Below are 16,928 nucleotides of genomic sequence, written 5' to 3'. Positions count from 1 at the left end.
CACCTGAGCCTACACACAAGGCAGGGAATTCAGCTCCTCCTGGCGGATTCTCTTCCCTTCAGCTTGCTAATGAGGCCAAGATAGCGATGGAGGTGGGGAGGTCGGTTGGTTATGTTTGGGAATCCATCATGTGGGGTGATGGTGGGTACTGGCAAACCCAGTGGCTTACTCATTTAGTCTCTGCGTATGTGCACACCTATGCATGCATGTTCGTGTGTGCGGGTGCACTACTCCATGTGTGCACACGTGCCGACGCCGGTCAGAGGATAACCTGCGTGTTATGTCTCAGATGCTTTGTACCTTTTGTCTGAGACAGGGTCTCTCATTGACCTGGGACTTCACCGGCTAAATCAGGTCAGCGGGCCAGCTAGTCTCACCTGTCTCTGCCCCATAATAGCAGTGATGGGATTGTGAGGGTTCTTTCTCCACCACGCCTGGGTTCTTCACCTGGATTCTGGGGATCCGAACTCTGGACCTCATGAGTGCAAAGCAAGCACTTTATCAACCGAGCCATCTCCCCCCGCTCGAATCTAGTGCTTCGTACCGAGAAATTGTAAACCAGGGGAAACAGCCGCAGACTCTTCCAGGGTCTGAGATGAATCCTGTAACTGCCGGAGTCCCGGGTGCTGTTGGGTTAGGGGTGAGAGAGAGGCTTAATCAAGGGTGCCCTGGCTCATGCTGTCGGATTCCCTAGGGAGCTTCAAGCTAGCAGCAAGATGCTGTTCTGGACAGCACAGCCAATGGCCTCTCTGGAATCGGTCAGTTAATAACAAGTCAGTTGGAGGGAAGCCTGAAGTGGCCATAGTGACCCGAATGTGGGTCAGAGAAACTGAATAGAGACTTCAGTGAGCAGGGAGTGCTAGCACCTTTCCCCAAACAGGCTGATGTTCAGAGTTTTGATGACATACGCTGCTATTGTTGTAAATAAGGTTAACTGAAAATGGGCCCCTGGGAGAGTTAAGGCTTTGCTCTGTTCTCTACCACAGACTCTGTCTCCATGTGTCCCTGGTCACTCTGTATCTATTAAGAGCCAGGAACATGTACAGACGTGTAGGAAGGGGAGGGCAACTGGGGTCCTCCTTTGTGTCTCCTCTTGTCCATTCTTGTCCCTATCCATCAAGGACAGGAAATAGCAGTCAGTTACTTTGCTAAGAGCGTTTTTTAGACAGGTTTGGAACAGGAAATTAAAACTATCGCAAAACAGGAGGCCCGGGGGACAACTGTTAGAATCTTCTTAGTCCTGTTTCCTGGGGACCCTCCCCCAGTTACCACTGATAATGGTGTTTTTTTTTTTTTTAATGTTTAACTAGCTTGTAGGTGACACAGGCTGAGAATGGAAGCCAGGACCATTCCATGCTGTAAGTTGCCAGTCTGGGGGTGTCCGTCCTGGTTATGGCTCTGGTTCCTGTGATCTGAAGCCCCAAATGCTGTGTTCCTAGCCCTGCACCTCACACCTTCAAGCCCCCCCCCCACTGGGGGCCTTCCTCTATGGCAGTGTGAGGTACAGTGGGGGATGGAGGGGGAGTCAGAAGCGTTACTTTGGTAAGGCATAGCATTTACCTGAACACATTAGTGAACCAGTGCTCTCCAGTTTTAATGGCAAAACTACGTTCTCCTTAATTCTGCTTCTTAACGTGTTTTGAATCAAACGCAGCACAGATCAATGGACAGGTTTCCCCCGGCTGTGATAAACACTGCTGTATTCTGAACATCTCAAATATTCGGATACCTTCTGTACTCCCCGAAAAGCACAGGCAAACACCATTATGCACGAGAGAGCAAAGCCCCTGCATTTTGTATGTGTGTATAGCTCTTTAGCTCAGGGTAGCCTGGGCTTTGTGGCAATCCTCCTGCATCAGCCTCCCAAGTGACAGGACTGCAGGTGTTGGACATCATGCCCAGCCTAACTAAGACTGGGGCTCCTCTGCAGGATCTCAGACCAGAGTGGGGTGGGGGGAGTTGGGCCACAGTATGACAGGAGGATGCCATTCAAGGAGAGGGGATGGAGTTCTGCCTCCTGGAGGGGTAGTGGAGTGAAACAAGACAACCAGGGCAGAAACTAATCAAACAGCATATTAGCCTTGGTCTGAATTTCTTGTAGCATAAAGGAGAGAGTGCATGTGTTTTAGGTTTTTTTTTTTTTAAGATAGATTTTACACACACACACACACACACACACACACACACACACACACACACACACACACACACTGTAGCTGTCTTCATACACACCAGAAGAGGGCACTGGATCCCATTACAGATGGTTGTGAGCCACCATGTGGTTGCTGGGATTTGAACTCAGGACCTCTGGAAGAACAGTCAGTGCTCTTAGCCACTGAGCCATTTCTCCAGCCTGTTTTAGTTTTGAATTACGCAAGTAGAAAGAAAAAACACGTGCATGGCAAAGGTTAAATATCAAGGTGGGCTCAGTTGGTAGAGTGCACTTTAAGCACACGTGAAACCCTGGGTTCAGCACCATTGAATAATTGGGCACTGTAGCCTGTATTTCCACCACCTGGGGGGTGGAGGCAGGGGTTAAAGGTCATCTTTAGCTACATAGTAAATATCAGGCCTGGGGTCACATGAGATCCTGTCTCAAACATACACACACACACACACACACACACACACACACACACACACACACACACACACACACGTACAGGCGATATGGAAGGTCATAGAACAAAGTCAGACTTCTTCCTTTTCCAGGTTATCTCTGGCGTGAGTGGCCATCATCTTAGGATAACACTATTTACAGCCGATCATTCATTCAATCCCTGTTCAGCAGCACTCCTCCATGTCAAGAGGCCTGTGTCCATAGCACGTAACTTTAGTAAGGTAATTTCTAATCATATGAGAAACTACTAGATGTGTTTGAAAAAGAAAGCTAGGAACACTTATGGGATAAAATGCAAACAACTGCCCAAGGTAAGGCCTTTCGTCACTAATAGGATACATGATGTTCAAATGAACACGTCAAAGGGCAGCGGGCATAGCTCAGTAATTACCCAGCATGTGCGAAGTCCCAGGTCCAATCCCGAGCATTGTGAGAGACAGGGTGGAGCTTGCCAGTTCAATATAGTTAACAGCTGTATGGCCAAACACGCAGGGCTGCGATATTTATACCCAAGTGAAAGACCCAAGCGAGCCAGCGTTTACATTAGACTTCAAGAAGGCGCATGCAGTAAACGTCCCACTAGTGTGCACATAATGGCACTCTGCTGGTTGCTTCAACCTCATTTCTCCTGGCCACCTCTGTAAAGAAGCACGGCATGCATCAGCGTCACGTAAGACCCGCGGTGAACATACTCAGTTGACCCACACCTCCCTGAGTAGCATAGAGGCCCTGGGGAAGAGGTCTGTGGGGAATCTGAAATACTGATTTCCAGCCATGACTATGCGGAATGAAACTAGAAAACAAGGAGGCCTGTGCAGAGCAAAAAGGACCGGAAGGGGCAGGAAAGATGGCTCAGCAGATAAAGCGCCCCACCGCTGTGCGAGCTTAGCTACCCGAGTTTGACTCTAGATCCACATGAGGTGTCAGAGGAGCACCGGAGCCATAGCGTCCCTTGATTACCACCTGTGCATGTGCACACACACACACACACACACACACACACACACACACACGCAGTAGTGAGAGATAAGAGATTGAGAGCTGAGGATGAGGCTCTGTGGGAAAGCACATGCTGTGCAAATCAGAGTTCAGGTCTCGGGAGATGCCAGGTAGGTGTGTGGTGGTCTGGGGAGGTAGAGACAGGGCCCTTGTAGCAAGAGGATGGCTAGGGTAGTTGAATCAGAGAGCTCTGGGTTCAACAGTTAAGGTGAGAGCCACTGGGGAAGGCAGCTGACATCAGCCGCCGGTGTCCACATCCACGTTCATATTCACACGTGTGCATGCACACTCACACACATGTGACAACGGAGGAACTGCTCGTCCTGGCAAATAGAGAGGAAGAGGCAGGAGGATTCCTGCAAGTTTGAGGCCAGCCTTTCATTTCTCTGATGCTCATTTTCTTACCTGCAAGAACAGACAAACAAACAAACCCCAACAACAGCAAACTACAGGATAAGAATCCTAGCAGAGAGCTTCCTGATGTCTACCTCCGGCGAAGGCTAAAATCCCTTTTTATTTCCAAACACTAAGGCGTGTGACTGCTGGCAATCTGCAGGCGTGGATCACAGCATAATATCCTCTTTCTCTGGCCAGGATTCTTATCTTCCCCTTCTAGAGCCCCCAGCACAAGGAAGTCATTTGCTACAATAAGGACTTGTGGACACATTCATTCAGTCAGGAAAAACCTGACTGATGTGTCCAGCCTTTTCTATGATGGTGCTGGAATAGGAGTTCACACACCACAGTTCATTAGTGACGAGCTCATGGCCGTCACTGGTGGGTGTATATTTACAGTGAGGGCCCGAGAGGGATCTAAGCACACGGCAGCTCACATCCCCCGGTTATCAGTACCGTCCTCATGGCTGAGCTGGGGCCCTCATCCCAGAAAACATACTTCCTTTAGTGTTGGAAATAATTCGTATTTATTTTGACCTTCAGAGGACTTGTGGCCTTGCTGGAGGACGTGAGCCAAAATTTATGCTGGCAAGGCCAGGGCTGTCGGAGGCTTGTCTCCACAGGGACGGCATAGGGCGGTTAGAGGCAGTAGAAGGAAGGTGGCTGAGGTCAAACAGGCATTCTTGAACTTTCCAGCCTGAAAATTAAAGGGGTATTTAAGAAAGGCAGTGTTTGCAGCCACTCTCTCTGTCTCTGTGCTTGTGTCTCTCTGCCTCTGGGTCTCTCCATCTCTGTCTCTTTGTGTGTCTGTGTCTGTCCATCTCTGTCTCCCTCTGTGTCTATTTCTCTCCATCTCTGTCTGTCTCTCTATCCTGTCTCTCTCTGTATCTGTGTCTCGCTGTCTCTGTCTCTTTGTGTGTCTGTGTCTGTGTCTCTCCATCTCTGTTTCCCTCTGTGTCTGTCTCTGAGTCTCTGTCTGTGTCTCTGTCTCTCTGTGCTTCTCTATCTTTGTCTCTCCATCTCTGTCTCTCTGTGCCTCAGTGTCTCTTCATCTCTGTCTTTCACTGTGTCTCTGTGTCTGTGCGTCTGTCTCTGTGTCTCTATGTCTTTCTTATCTCTGTCTTTCTGTCAGTTTTTCCATCTCTGAGTCTCTGTCTGCCATTCTGCCCTGTCTCTCTCTCGCCCCTCCCTCCCCACCCCAGAGTTCCTGTTTGTCTGCCTTTGCCAAGGTTAGAGTGTTCTTTGTAGCTGACCTTGGTAGGAAGAGGACATCGAATCCCATTTGTCACCTGCTTTAATACCCGTAATTCTCTCAAGTTTGTCAAATGCAGATCCTGGCAGACGGATCACATGACTTTTGAGCAGTCTGTTTTTCTGGATTCCTCGGTTGTAAAACTATTGTTAGCTGAGGGTGCAGCTTAAGCTAGTCTTTGTCTAGCACGTGTGCAGTCTTGGGGTCCAGGTGGGGAGATAGTTTAGTCCATCGAGTGCTTGCTGTGGAAGCACGAGTCCTCAAGTTCAGTTCCCAGAGTCCGTGTGAAAAGTCAGGCATGATGGTGGATGCTTGTGACCCTTCCCCCGAGCTGGGGAGACAGGGACTCCTGAGCCGGGGAGTAGATTCCTGGGGCTCACTGGCTGCAGCCTAGTCTGAGACACTCTGCCTCAAAAAAACAAAACAAAACAAAAAAAACAAAGCAAAACAAACCAATATCAACAAAACCCCCATACAAGGTGAATGGCTCCTGAGGAATGATATCCAAGTTTGACCTCTGGTCTCTCTTTTCATGCACACATATATGCATACATCACACACACCCATACACACACACACACACACACAAACACACACACACACACACACACACACACACACTCCTCAGGTCTGATCCCCAACACGGGCAAAATATAAATAGATAAATAAATAAATAAGCCCTTATAAAAATACCGTCAGACCGTTAGGTGGCTGGAGGTGACTGTCGCAGTGTCTTCCCTCCAACCTCAGCTCGGCTGGAACCGTGCCCAGAGCAGGAGGCAGAAGTAAAAGTATGTGCTTATTGCAAAGCAAATGCGCTAGCTAGAGGCTGTGTGGTGAGTCTGAGAATCTTCAGCCGGAGCAGTGTTTCTCACGACGCAGAACCACAGTTTGACTCTGTTATGTGTCTAGCTGGACAGACGGTGGATGCTAGGGCTGTAGGCAAATCACACACGGGAACAGTAAGACCTTTGCTTTAGTAAGAACATCCACTATGTGAGAGCAAGTGAAAATGGTGATTTCGTAGGCAAGCTCTCAGTTTAATTTGGGGGCGGGGTAAGTACTTTATATCACACTGACATAAAGAATATGGGTAATAATGGTGTTCTTAAATATTTTATGTCACAGTTGATGTGCTTGAGCCTTCCTGTGCGGGTCAAGAGTTTCCGTGAACCCCGTAAATGGAAACCATGTTCCCTCATGATTTTCAGAACATAAGGTGGAAAAGGTTCCACAAAATACTCGGGTGGGGCACATCCGCTAGGTCTGGGGATATAGCTCAGTGGTAGAATGTTTGCCTAGCATGCACAGGTCCTGGGTTCAATACCCAGTACAACCAAGAAGGAAAAATAATGTAAACAAACAAAGAAACATACAAACAATAAAACAACTAAGGATGATCATCTAATCCGGGGTGATCCTGGAAGGACTCTGACGCTGTGTACCAGCCACTATGGCTGTCTGTGATTGCCTGTGTGTTTTCTTATGCATGAAGGAAGAGTCTTAACAAGGATAGGTATAAAAGAATACACCATGTGGTGTATGTTTAGCCCAACTTCATGCCCAGTGCAGGTGAGAGGGCAGGATGGTAAGAGTCTGCAGGCGAGGGCTGGGGAGGTGATCCGAGGAAGCCAGAAGTGCTGCCATCCATCACTCAGAGGCAGGATGGGATCCCTGGGGCAAGCTAGCTGTGGGATTAGCTGTGATGGTGAGCTCTGGCCTCCATCTTGAGATCCCGCCTCAGTGAACACCGTGTATAACAATCAAGGAAGACTTCTGTGTCAACCTTGGGCCTCCATGTTCATGTGTATGTGTGCACATGTGTGCCCCACACGTGTGAACACACATACATTATGCATGCTGGCATACAGAGGAAGAAAAGTTTGCAGGACTGGTAAGTTTAAGGAAAATAACAGAGAAAGAGAGAGAGAGAGAGAGAGAGAGAGAGAGAGAGAGAGAGAGAGAGAGAGAGAGAGTGTTTTGATAATCTTTGTTAAATATTTTTTCAAAGACTGGCCTCAGATTTAAAGCATTATGCAGACGTAGTCTTTGTCCTCCAGTGGTCTTCTGATAGGAACTCAGCCTGGAGCTGAACTGGGACGCAGGCCGTTTTCTCTTCAGTTTAATTACTAAATGTGCAGTCTGCAGCTTTGTTATTTCTCTTCTTGCCCCTTCTGTTGCTTTCTTCGTGGGTCGCTGTTTGTTCTGGAATGCCGGACACCCGCTTTTAGAATTAGGGTTTGTGTGTCTCGGTCTTAACCAGGAATGGGGAAAAATATGATCCGATGTTTTCATCTACAGGTTTGAGTAGACTCAGGATGTGCTTAGGATTCTAACCTGTAAAGTCCGCGGGCTCACGGCTAAGCGATCATACCCCAGCCTAGCTCTCCCAGGCTCCAGTGTGGAGGCTGCCCCACCACGCCTTCATTGGCATCTTCCCTACTGTGTGTAAGAGGGATTTCTCTTTGCTTGCTGGCATTGGGTTATATGTCATTAAAATCTAAATTGTTTCCTGTTGTTTGTTTGTCTGTCCCGTGCTGGCATTCATACAGGTTGGACAGTCCCAAAGTTCAGATTTCTTCTTTGGCAAGTCATTAAGCTCTTACAGATGTCTCCCACCTAAATTTATAGAATTCTTTTGATGCCTGGCGCTTTCATTCACTTAGGTAAGACAGGTAACATTTGCTCCAGGTGAACCCCAGGTAAAGGACACAGAAGTGTTCCTGTGCTGTAGATCAAGTCCCGATACAGCTTGCTTCTCTGTGCCTATTTCAGAGGCTGACTAGTCCGATATAATGTATCACATGGAAAGAGAAACAATTCTGTTTCTCACTTATTGTCTTCAATATTCTAAAGCTTTGTTGTGACTCACTTGGGTTGCACAGTTATAGAAGAGAAGCCCTTTGCAGGAGGAGAGCTGGCTCAGCAGTTCAGAGTACTTACTGCCCTCGAAGAGGACTTGGGTTCAGCTCCTAGCACCTACAAACCCCCTATAACTTCAGTTCCAGGAATTCTGACGCCCCCTCTGGCCTCTGTGGGTACTGCATGCGTGTGTTGCACACAATATATAAAGACATACATATAATGAAAGAAAATTTAAAGAGTATCCCCCCTTTGAAGACTGCATGAAATAATCTGGAGAATTATGTCTTTGAAGCACTTACGTATTAATTTTCGCTAAACATTGAGGTTGAGAGAGAGTAAAATGTAAGGAGTTAAAAAAAAAGCAGAGTTATTTTTTCCCTTTTTGCTCAAACATGTCGTTTTACCATAAACTACTGAAAGTTTTCCTGATTTGGCTTGATTTAAAAAAAATCTACACTTCCATCTATTGTTTCCATGTGACTTCCTGTGCCTTTTATAGTAGAGAAGATTGAAATCTAGGATAAATTATGAGTTATCTTCGGAGGCAGAGAGATTATCAAATCAGAAAGGAGCTTGAAAAGTTTACCTATGTGTATAGGTGTGCATGATGCCTGTCTTTATGCAATGGTTTGCAGAGTGAGGTCAGACCCCTAGTCTTCTCCTGGGAATACTTGCTGACTCACACTGTGTTTGTTAAACGTTACAATGTAACTGCGCCAGAGAAGGGTTTTCTGAATGACAACATTCTGTGTTGTCTTGGTGAAATGGCACTTTGTAGCCTGTAACCCTTCCTGGACTGCATCGCCCATGGTGATCATTTGTATAGAAAAGGGACTATTGGCTGAGGGTCTCTGATGCTGCCTTTTTGCCCTGATTTGAGTGAAGGCAGGAAGGAGTAGTGAATCCAGATTCTTTAGAGGAGCCACAGAGGAATGATTCACACCTGGTGCTAGAATTGCAGTTAATCTGCATGTCAGTCACTTCTGCAGCTGTGAAAAAATACACACAAACCGACTTGAGCAAGGACCGGCTATTATAGCTCACTGTGCATGGAGGTGGGAAAATGGAGGCAGCAGGGGCTCCGGGCCAGCTGCTCACGCTGCATTTGGAGTCCAGAAGCAGAGGAGAGATGGACGCTGGTGCTTAGCTCACTCTGTCCTTCATATTCAGTTCAGAATTCCACAGAATGGTGGCATCCACAGTCAGGGTGGGCCTTCCCCGCCAGTTAGCCCGATGTAGAATCTCCCTCACAGACATGCCTGGAGGTTTGTCTCCTGGGTGGCTCTAAATCAAGTCAAGTGATTTGGGGGAGAAAACCATGAGAAACTGGGGGTAGGGCACCCACAGGTACTTATCAGACCCACTTATCCATTAGGATTTTTTGCTTTGATTGTTCCTTGTTTTTTGTTTTTCCTCTTAGGGTTTCTAAAATGCTTGAAGGTCTCCAAGCAGTAGAAGCTTGAATGGGATTTTAGTAGAGCCTTGATGTGAACAATGCTACAGTTCACCTTACTGTACCATTGTTACTCTCTTTGGCTTTTTATTCAAAATAGACAAGTGTGGGCTAGGGGTTCTTACTATTATATAATACTATTTTACTGTGTCAGTTTTAATGATATTTCTTGCATCCTGAAAGAACCCACAGTGCTTAAGTGAGTTCCAAGGAAAACAGAGGACAAAAATCCACACGGGCCATTGTGTAAAAGGGGCAGGGACCGACCATTTAGCCCTTGCTAGGGTGGGTTGACTTAGGATTGAATGCAAGTAAAACAGGAAAGTGATGAGCCTGGGGGGCCCTTATCCAGAGTTAGAAAGCCCTTCAGACGTATGCAGAGTGCAGGCAGAACTAGTAAGTGTATAAGAGGGGCCATTGTGGTGGAGATGCGAGTGGAATTGTCAGGGCTGACTGGATGACTGAGAGAGTAAACGCTGTGCAAGCCTGGTGCCTATGGCCGATTTCTGGAACTCACGGTAGAAGGAGAGTACTAACAGTGAAATGTGCATATGTATGTGCTTGTACACAAACACACACACACACACACACACACACACACACACACACAAATAAATAAAAATGACAAAACAAAGGATGGAGAGATGGATCCGTCGTTAAGGGACCTGCATTTGGTTCTCAGTCCCCCATGGTGGCTCACAACTGCCTGCAACTTCAGTTTTGGGGAACCTGGCACCCTCTACTGGCCTACTTGGGTACTGCACAATGTGGTACACATGCAGACTCATATACAAAAGACAAAAGTAAATAAATATTAAAAAAAAAAAACCCTAAAATAGCATGCCAAACCTTAATGAGCTTAATTACTGTTTATAATGGTAACCTTAAATGAGTTCAGGAAAAAAATACAATAAGTCATTTTTGGGATGCTCAAAATATTTAAGATGGCCAGAAAGCAATTAGGCATTAGTACGTGTTGGGTAATTTTCCATCTAAAAACACGACCACAGCTACTTTGGTAAAGTTCAGTTTGGCGGGGATTTGCTAATGTGGAGCGTCTCAGTAAGCAGTGACGTCATCGTATGGTGGGGAGTACTTCAGATAGGAAGTACGGAGAGAAGGAACCAGTAAGTATTTCAAATAAATAGATACTACCTTGGTCTCGTTTTCTGTTCAGACCTTGCGAACAACAGCCCTTTTGTTGTGGGATTTGGTGTGCAAAGCTTTTCTTTTGTTCTCAGGTTGGACCGTCCGAGAAAGTCTGCATGTGAGAAAATGTGAGTTCCTGCTGGCAGAGTGAGTGGCTCTCTCCTTCACTCAGGAGCAAGGGAGAGAAGCTGCTTGGTCCAGAGTGAAAAAACACTGAGGAAAAATCCCCCTCTCCCCAAATAACACCCACGGATTTAGAAAAACAGAAATCGCTTTGACTAATGTGACACACTTAAAAACAAACCCAGAGGCTCAGCTCCAGCGTTGATGCAGAAAAGCTACCCAACCTGTCTTGAAAAGGTGCCTTGTGTTAGGTGTGCACCGCACAGCTCGTCGCCCACCGTGTGCGGTCACCACGGGCACGCTCAGCAGCTGCCTTGTGGGACAGGTATCCCATTGACCTCGTGTTTAAGTTCGGGGGAAGATTTTTATCAAACCACAGGACAGCAATTCCTGTAGAACGATGCTTGAAGCCACTCCTCCTCTGCAGAGTGACTATGGGGGGGGTCTCTTAAATTTAAACCTAGGGGAAGTATTTTCCTGGCCTAAGAGTGTTATTTGTTTCCTCTTGACGGGGTCCGTGCAATGGTCATATTTACAGGCGATCTTGGTTAATGGTTCTTTGCTGGGCCTGACTTCTTTAGATGGGTTTTTAAAATAAGATTTCTATTTTGCCAGCGTGACTTTGAATTGATTGCAGCTGATGTGGGATTTTTGGGGATTTGTTCTTGTTGTTGCTGCTATGAGTTCTTTAATTTCTTTTGGAGAAATAAGTATATGAATAATAAGGGTATATGTATTCTTATATTATTCTTATTATATTTTATATTTATATTATATTATATATTATTCATATATATATATATATATAAAATCAGGAATTTTTTAGGAATGAAACTTAAAGCCCCATTTAGACTAGAATTGATACATGATACATGACCTTTGGGGTTCTTGGGCTAAAGCAATGTGGATGAAAAACAGGAAGGTTTGAAAGGGTTTTTGGAGCAGTTATAACTGTGAAACGCCATAGGGATTCTTACCTTAGAGGCTTGACTACACATTCCGAAAGGCCACCAAGAGAACATTTTTCAATTGGGGGAAACACTTTTCATTCATTGATTTCTCCTTCCTCGGGGTGAAATTACACCTGTAATACTTCCTGAAATTTGAAAAGTGGTTTTACAGAGGGGGCCTCACTTTAGCCGCGGGTCAAGCCTGGAAGGGGATAAGAGACTGTGGGAAGCCTTTCAGGACATGGCTGGAGGCTGGGGACTGGAACCCTTGGCAGAGCACTTGCCCAGCAGATGCTAAGTTCAGGGTTCGACCCCTAGTAGAGCACAAACATTAGGCAGCTCCGACCCCCACCCCAGAGGTGGACTTGGTGCCAACTCCCAGGGGACCCAGCACCTCCCACTTCCCTATCGCAGGGCTTCCCTTATAAACATATTTTCTGCTCCACCATGATGCTGCACCCCTAAAGCCCTAGGGGGCTCCTCTTGGTGTTAGCCAGTGTGGAACATAGCCTCTCTGTTCCCTAGTCTCTGAGGTCTCCTCTTTGTCCCTTATAAGGAGTAGACTCTTGCTCAGGTAGAAGGGCCACAGTGCCTTTCCAGCTTGGCACTTTTTCAACCCTGAGAACCTAGGCTCCCAGTGAAGCTCTGCCCTTGGTTTCCTTTTGAACATTTCAAAGCACAGTTTGAACTCAGGAAATTCTTCAACATGGTTGCACCCGATATTTCAACACAACAGTATACAAATATGCACTGGCTTCCAGCCCAACAAACTGACATTTGACTTCTTGGAAGAGGGTTGGTATTGTCAAGAGAGGAAGGCTTGGATTCTGATATTCACGTGGAGGGCGCAAGGCACCCCGATAAGCTGAGCCCAAAGATGTGGGCTCTCTTCCATCGAGAACTCCGTATTTCAGGCGCAAGACTTTTTCCCCTATCCCAATAAACTTGGGATTCGAACTAAGTCTTATTGTTGAAAACCCAAGTGGGAACTGTGGTCCGAGGGCCCCTTCAAGAGTTTAATGGCCATACATTCCCCGACTCTATCCCCAGGGACCTTAGAGCCCATGAATAGTAATTTAAGATGGCACTAGTATTAGCTCAGGCTGTGTACTGGCCAGAGGCTCTGGAGCCCAGGGCCTTCCAGGTGTTTCTTCTCTTTGAGCTTTGTTCCTGCATCATATCCTGGTGTTTGTGAAATTCCTTCTCCCAGAGCTCAGTAAGAGCCAGGCTGTGCTGCTGGCTGAGAAAACATTCCCGGCCCCCCTTTGTTGATGATTCCAGCATCCCCCTATGCGGAGTGGGGTTTTTTTTTTTTTTTTTTTTTTTTTTTGCTCAGGGATAGAATAGGCCCTACAGTGCCCAAGTCCCACAGTCTGTGGGAGTTTGTCCCTCTCCACAGTTGACGGCATTGCAGAATTCCCTGTGGCACAGTAACACGAACCCTTATTAGCCAATGGTGTCGCCGCCATAAAAACCTCCCCGCTGCAGTGTCCTGGTCCCAGGCTATAATGTTACTTCTTAATTCCCACCGCATCTTTACCACTTTTATTGCAGCCGAACACACGTTTCTCATTAGTGCCCTGGGTGATACGGGGAATCAGAATACTGGGGATTGTGTGGAATCGGCACCAGATGTTTGCGTCAGCTTTCTGTTCATTAGGATGGAAGACGTTTGAAGCTCACATTGAGCAGATGCGAAAACACCTTCCTGTGCCTCCAAACAACGTCCCTCCCTCCATATTCGACTCGATGTGACATTATGTGAGGTGTGACGGCAATGGTTTCTTTTGGGGGTGGGGCGGGTAGATTAAACGTAGCGTGTGCAGCGAATACAAATCTGTTCCCAAAGGTTTCGTCTGCATCCTGCCAAGGCTGCGCTCTGGCCCACAGCCAGCACGGACGTTCTGTAACCCAGGTGGGAATGCTGGGCGAGTCTACTTGGTTTTTTTTCCTCCATAAAGTAGAACTGGGGATTTAGATAGTGATGCTATGCACAGTTTCCCACATGTCCAGATAATCAACCATTAATTGAACAGACCAAACAGAGATTTGGTCAGTGAGACAGGAACCAGTGGCCTTCCTCAGCGAGGGCATGGAGTTTTTTAAGTTAGCATTCAGCAGTTCAGTCCTTACTGATTTTTATCGTGCTGTCCTATCAGATGTGAATGAATGCTTGTGTGTCTGTCTGCAGAGTCCTCCGTGAAGACCTGTGAAGTCCAAAGCAGAAGTAGGTGTTGTGCTGTTATGGGAGAGGCCGGGGAATTCTCGGTCCCTTGCTATTGGCTGGTGCAGTGTGACTTTTGGTCAGTAAAGGACCCTTCTGTGACCGGGTTTCCACCACTCTCAAATCAGAGTTTCGGCTGCATCATCTCAGTTGAATTACAAGGATCAGAACCAACACACACAGGATGTGTGGCCCAGAGCTGGAGCATGCTAGCCCTCCCTAGGAGAGCTCATTGTGGGGCCTGTTACACAGGGTGGCATCCCTGGGCACTTCGTGCCTCACAGTGTTGCTTTGGGGGAATGCTGCTCTGTGAGGGAGGCTGGTTTGGTGACGGCTTCCTCAGTATGGCTGTGGAAGGCACTGTGTGATGTGGAGGGCGATTCATGAAGCCAAGTCAACTTCAGGGCAGGAGCGAGGTCCGTTCAAGTAGGACACAATGTTAGTAAGGTTCACGGAGGCTGGAGCTCCTAAGAGCCAACAGAGAAGGATCAACTCAGATTATACCTGGAGACCACAGGAAATTTAGATATTTGTCGGGGAGGGGCAGGAGGGATGACCTAGGGCAGAACATGTAGCAGATGGCCAGAATCAACAGGAATGGCCAGTTGAGAAAGCTCAAGTGTGGAATGGCCCCAGAGGGGATCTCTGCGTGCACGATTGCCAAGGGCTTGGCATCTCGCAAAGATTTAGTGATAGTGGAATAAATGTAGTTTAGTCTACCCACTTATAAAAGTTTCTGCGAAAATCCTGACAAAGCGTCTGTAACATGGCTGTGGCTATGAAATGTTTGTTCCATGATGGAAGTGGCCTGATTTCATGCTTGCCCACTTACCTATCTAAGGCAGACTTGTGTTGTAGACAAGGCTGACCTAGGTCTTGCTGCGTATCCAAGGATAACCTTGAATTTCCGGTCCTCCTGCCTGTCTCCTAACCCTGAATGCAGGGGTTTCAGGCATGAGCTACCAAGCCTAATTTACGAAGGGTTTGAGGCTGAACCCAGAATTACTTATGTGCTAGGCAAGCAACCTACCAAGCCAGATAAATCCCCAGCCTTCCTCTAAAACAAAAGCAAAAAGCACAAAACCCAAAACAAAACAAAACGCAAACAAACAAACAACTAAAAAACAACCAACCAACTGCAAAATGGCAGTACATATGTTGATGAAGGCAGAGAAAGCAAGCTGTGTCCAGGTTGCCTCTCAAGGTGGTGAAGGAGCCTTTGCTCAGGCTCACTGGTCCCTGGGTTACAGAGACACGATTGCCCAGGAAGAGGACGACTCTAGGTTTCCAGCTGTGGGCACAAGAGAAGCCCTAGTTTGTGAAGAAGCTCCCCAGCTCACAGAGCATTGCGAGCGAGCCAGTCAGGCAGGTTTCAGAGCGCGTTTTCCTGTATCTTTCTCTTTATGGCTAGAGGTGTTGCACCCAGTTAGCGTGGCTAGAAAAGAAACCGTCCTTGTACCCCTTGAGACACATGTGGTGGGGCCGGTGCAGTGACCCACACAAGATAGAGGCTTATCTGAATGTAGCGGGGAGACAGAGGACACACCCCCTCCCTCCTGTAACCACACCCCTTGGAAGAATCTATGCGCGCAGCCATTGGTTACCTCGCAGAACTTGGTCACATGGCCTTGTGTAGCTGCAAATGGGGCTGAGGCAGTTGATGTGGGGAAGCTGATAGGAGGTCTGTGCCTCAGCCAGGATGGCTAGAACACAGTAAGTGCGTGGTGCGACGAAGCCTGGCCAGGTCTGTGCGGGCTTTGTGAGCCTTGAGTGATTTGGGGCTTCACCTGGAGAGTGAGAGTTCAGAAAGTGCTTCTGAGGAAGGACACCGCCCCATTTATGGTTTTTGGAATCTTTATTTCCTTTTTATCCCCTCTCTGGGCTTCGGCTTCAGCCCCCGGTACATGCTGTACTCCCACACTTGCTCAGCTATGCCCCACGTTATTTCTCTATGGTGAATTCCTGGAGGAGAGTCGCTGGGTCAGAGGATAGGGCCTTTGCTCTCTCACCCACAGTTTGTGGTTCCTGGAGGTTGCCCTGACCTCACATATAAATTTTTTTATAGGCGTCCCCTCCCTCTTGACATTTAAAAAAAAAATGAAATATTTCAACATAGGAAGATGTTGAAACTATGTTCACTGCACATCCAAGTTCCACAGTTAGCATTCTACAAGAGTTGCTTTATCAGATGGTATTTATCAGAGTAAGTTACAAAACTCGGGATGCTTCCCCACCGATGCCATGATGGTTCTTTTTGTTTGTTTGGCTGCTTGGTTCCCACAGACTGTGGCTTCAGCTCAAGCTTGCTCCTCAGGCTGCTGTCTACCAAGGGAGAAGGCCAGAGGCCTCCCGCGATCTGAGAATAGTCGTATGTGGGAGCTGTCTTCCCTTTAAGATGCAGAGGACACCACGTCCTCATGCTGTACAGGACCCAGCATCACCCGGTAGACTGGGAGCTGTGTGAACAGGAATGATCTTGTTACTATATTTACTATAATATACTATATTATATAATCTTTAAAATTTGTTACATGTATTTATTGTGCATGTTCGTGCGTGTGTGTGCATGTTTGCACGAGTACGTGAACGTGGAGGCTAGAGCTTGATATCGGGAGTCTTTGTTATTCTCCGTCTTAAGTTTTGAGACGGCGTCTCTCACTGAGCCTGGCCCTCACTGATTAGCTGGTTGGCGATTTCTGAGGATCTGCCTCCCCATAGCCAGGGCTACTTGCTACCATGCCGGCGTTCATGTGGGTTTTGGGGATCAGGACTCAGGGCCTCATACCCTCACGAGCAGGAACTTTATCATTCAAGCTGTCTCCTCACCTTCCTGTACTTTGTGGTGGGGATGGATAATTTCTCACGAACACAACATAACTTGTATTTTTGTTTGTTTT

Source organism: Rattus rattus, chromosome 11 (assembly GCF_011064425.1).
Source record: "Rattus rattus isolate New Zealand chromosome 11, Rrattus_CSIRO_v1, whole genome shotgun sequence".
Taxonomy (NCBI): Eukaryota; Metazoa; Chordata; class Mammalia; order Rodentia; family Muridae; genus Rattus; species Rattus rattus.
Note: the sequence above shows the minus strand (reverse complement) of the source record.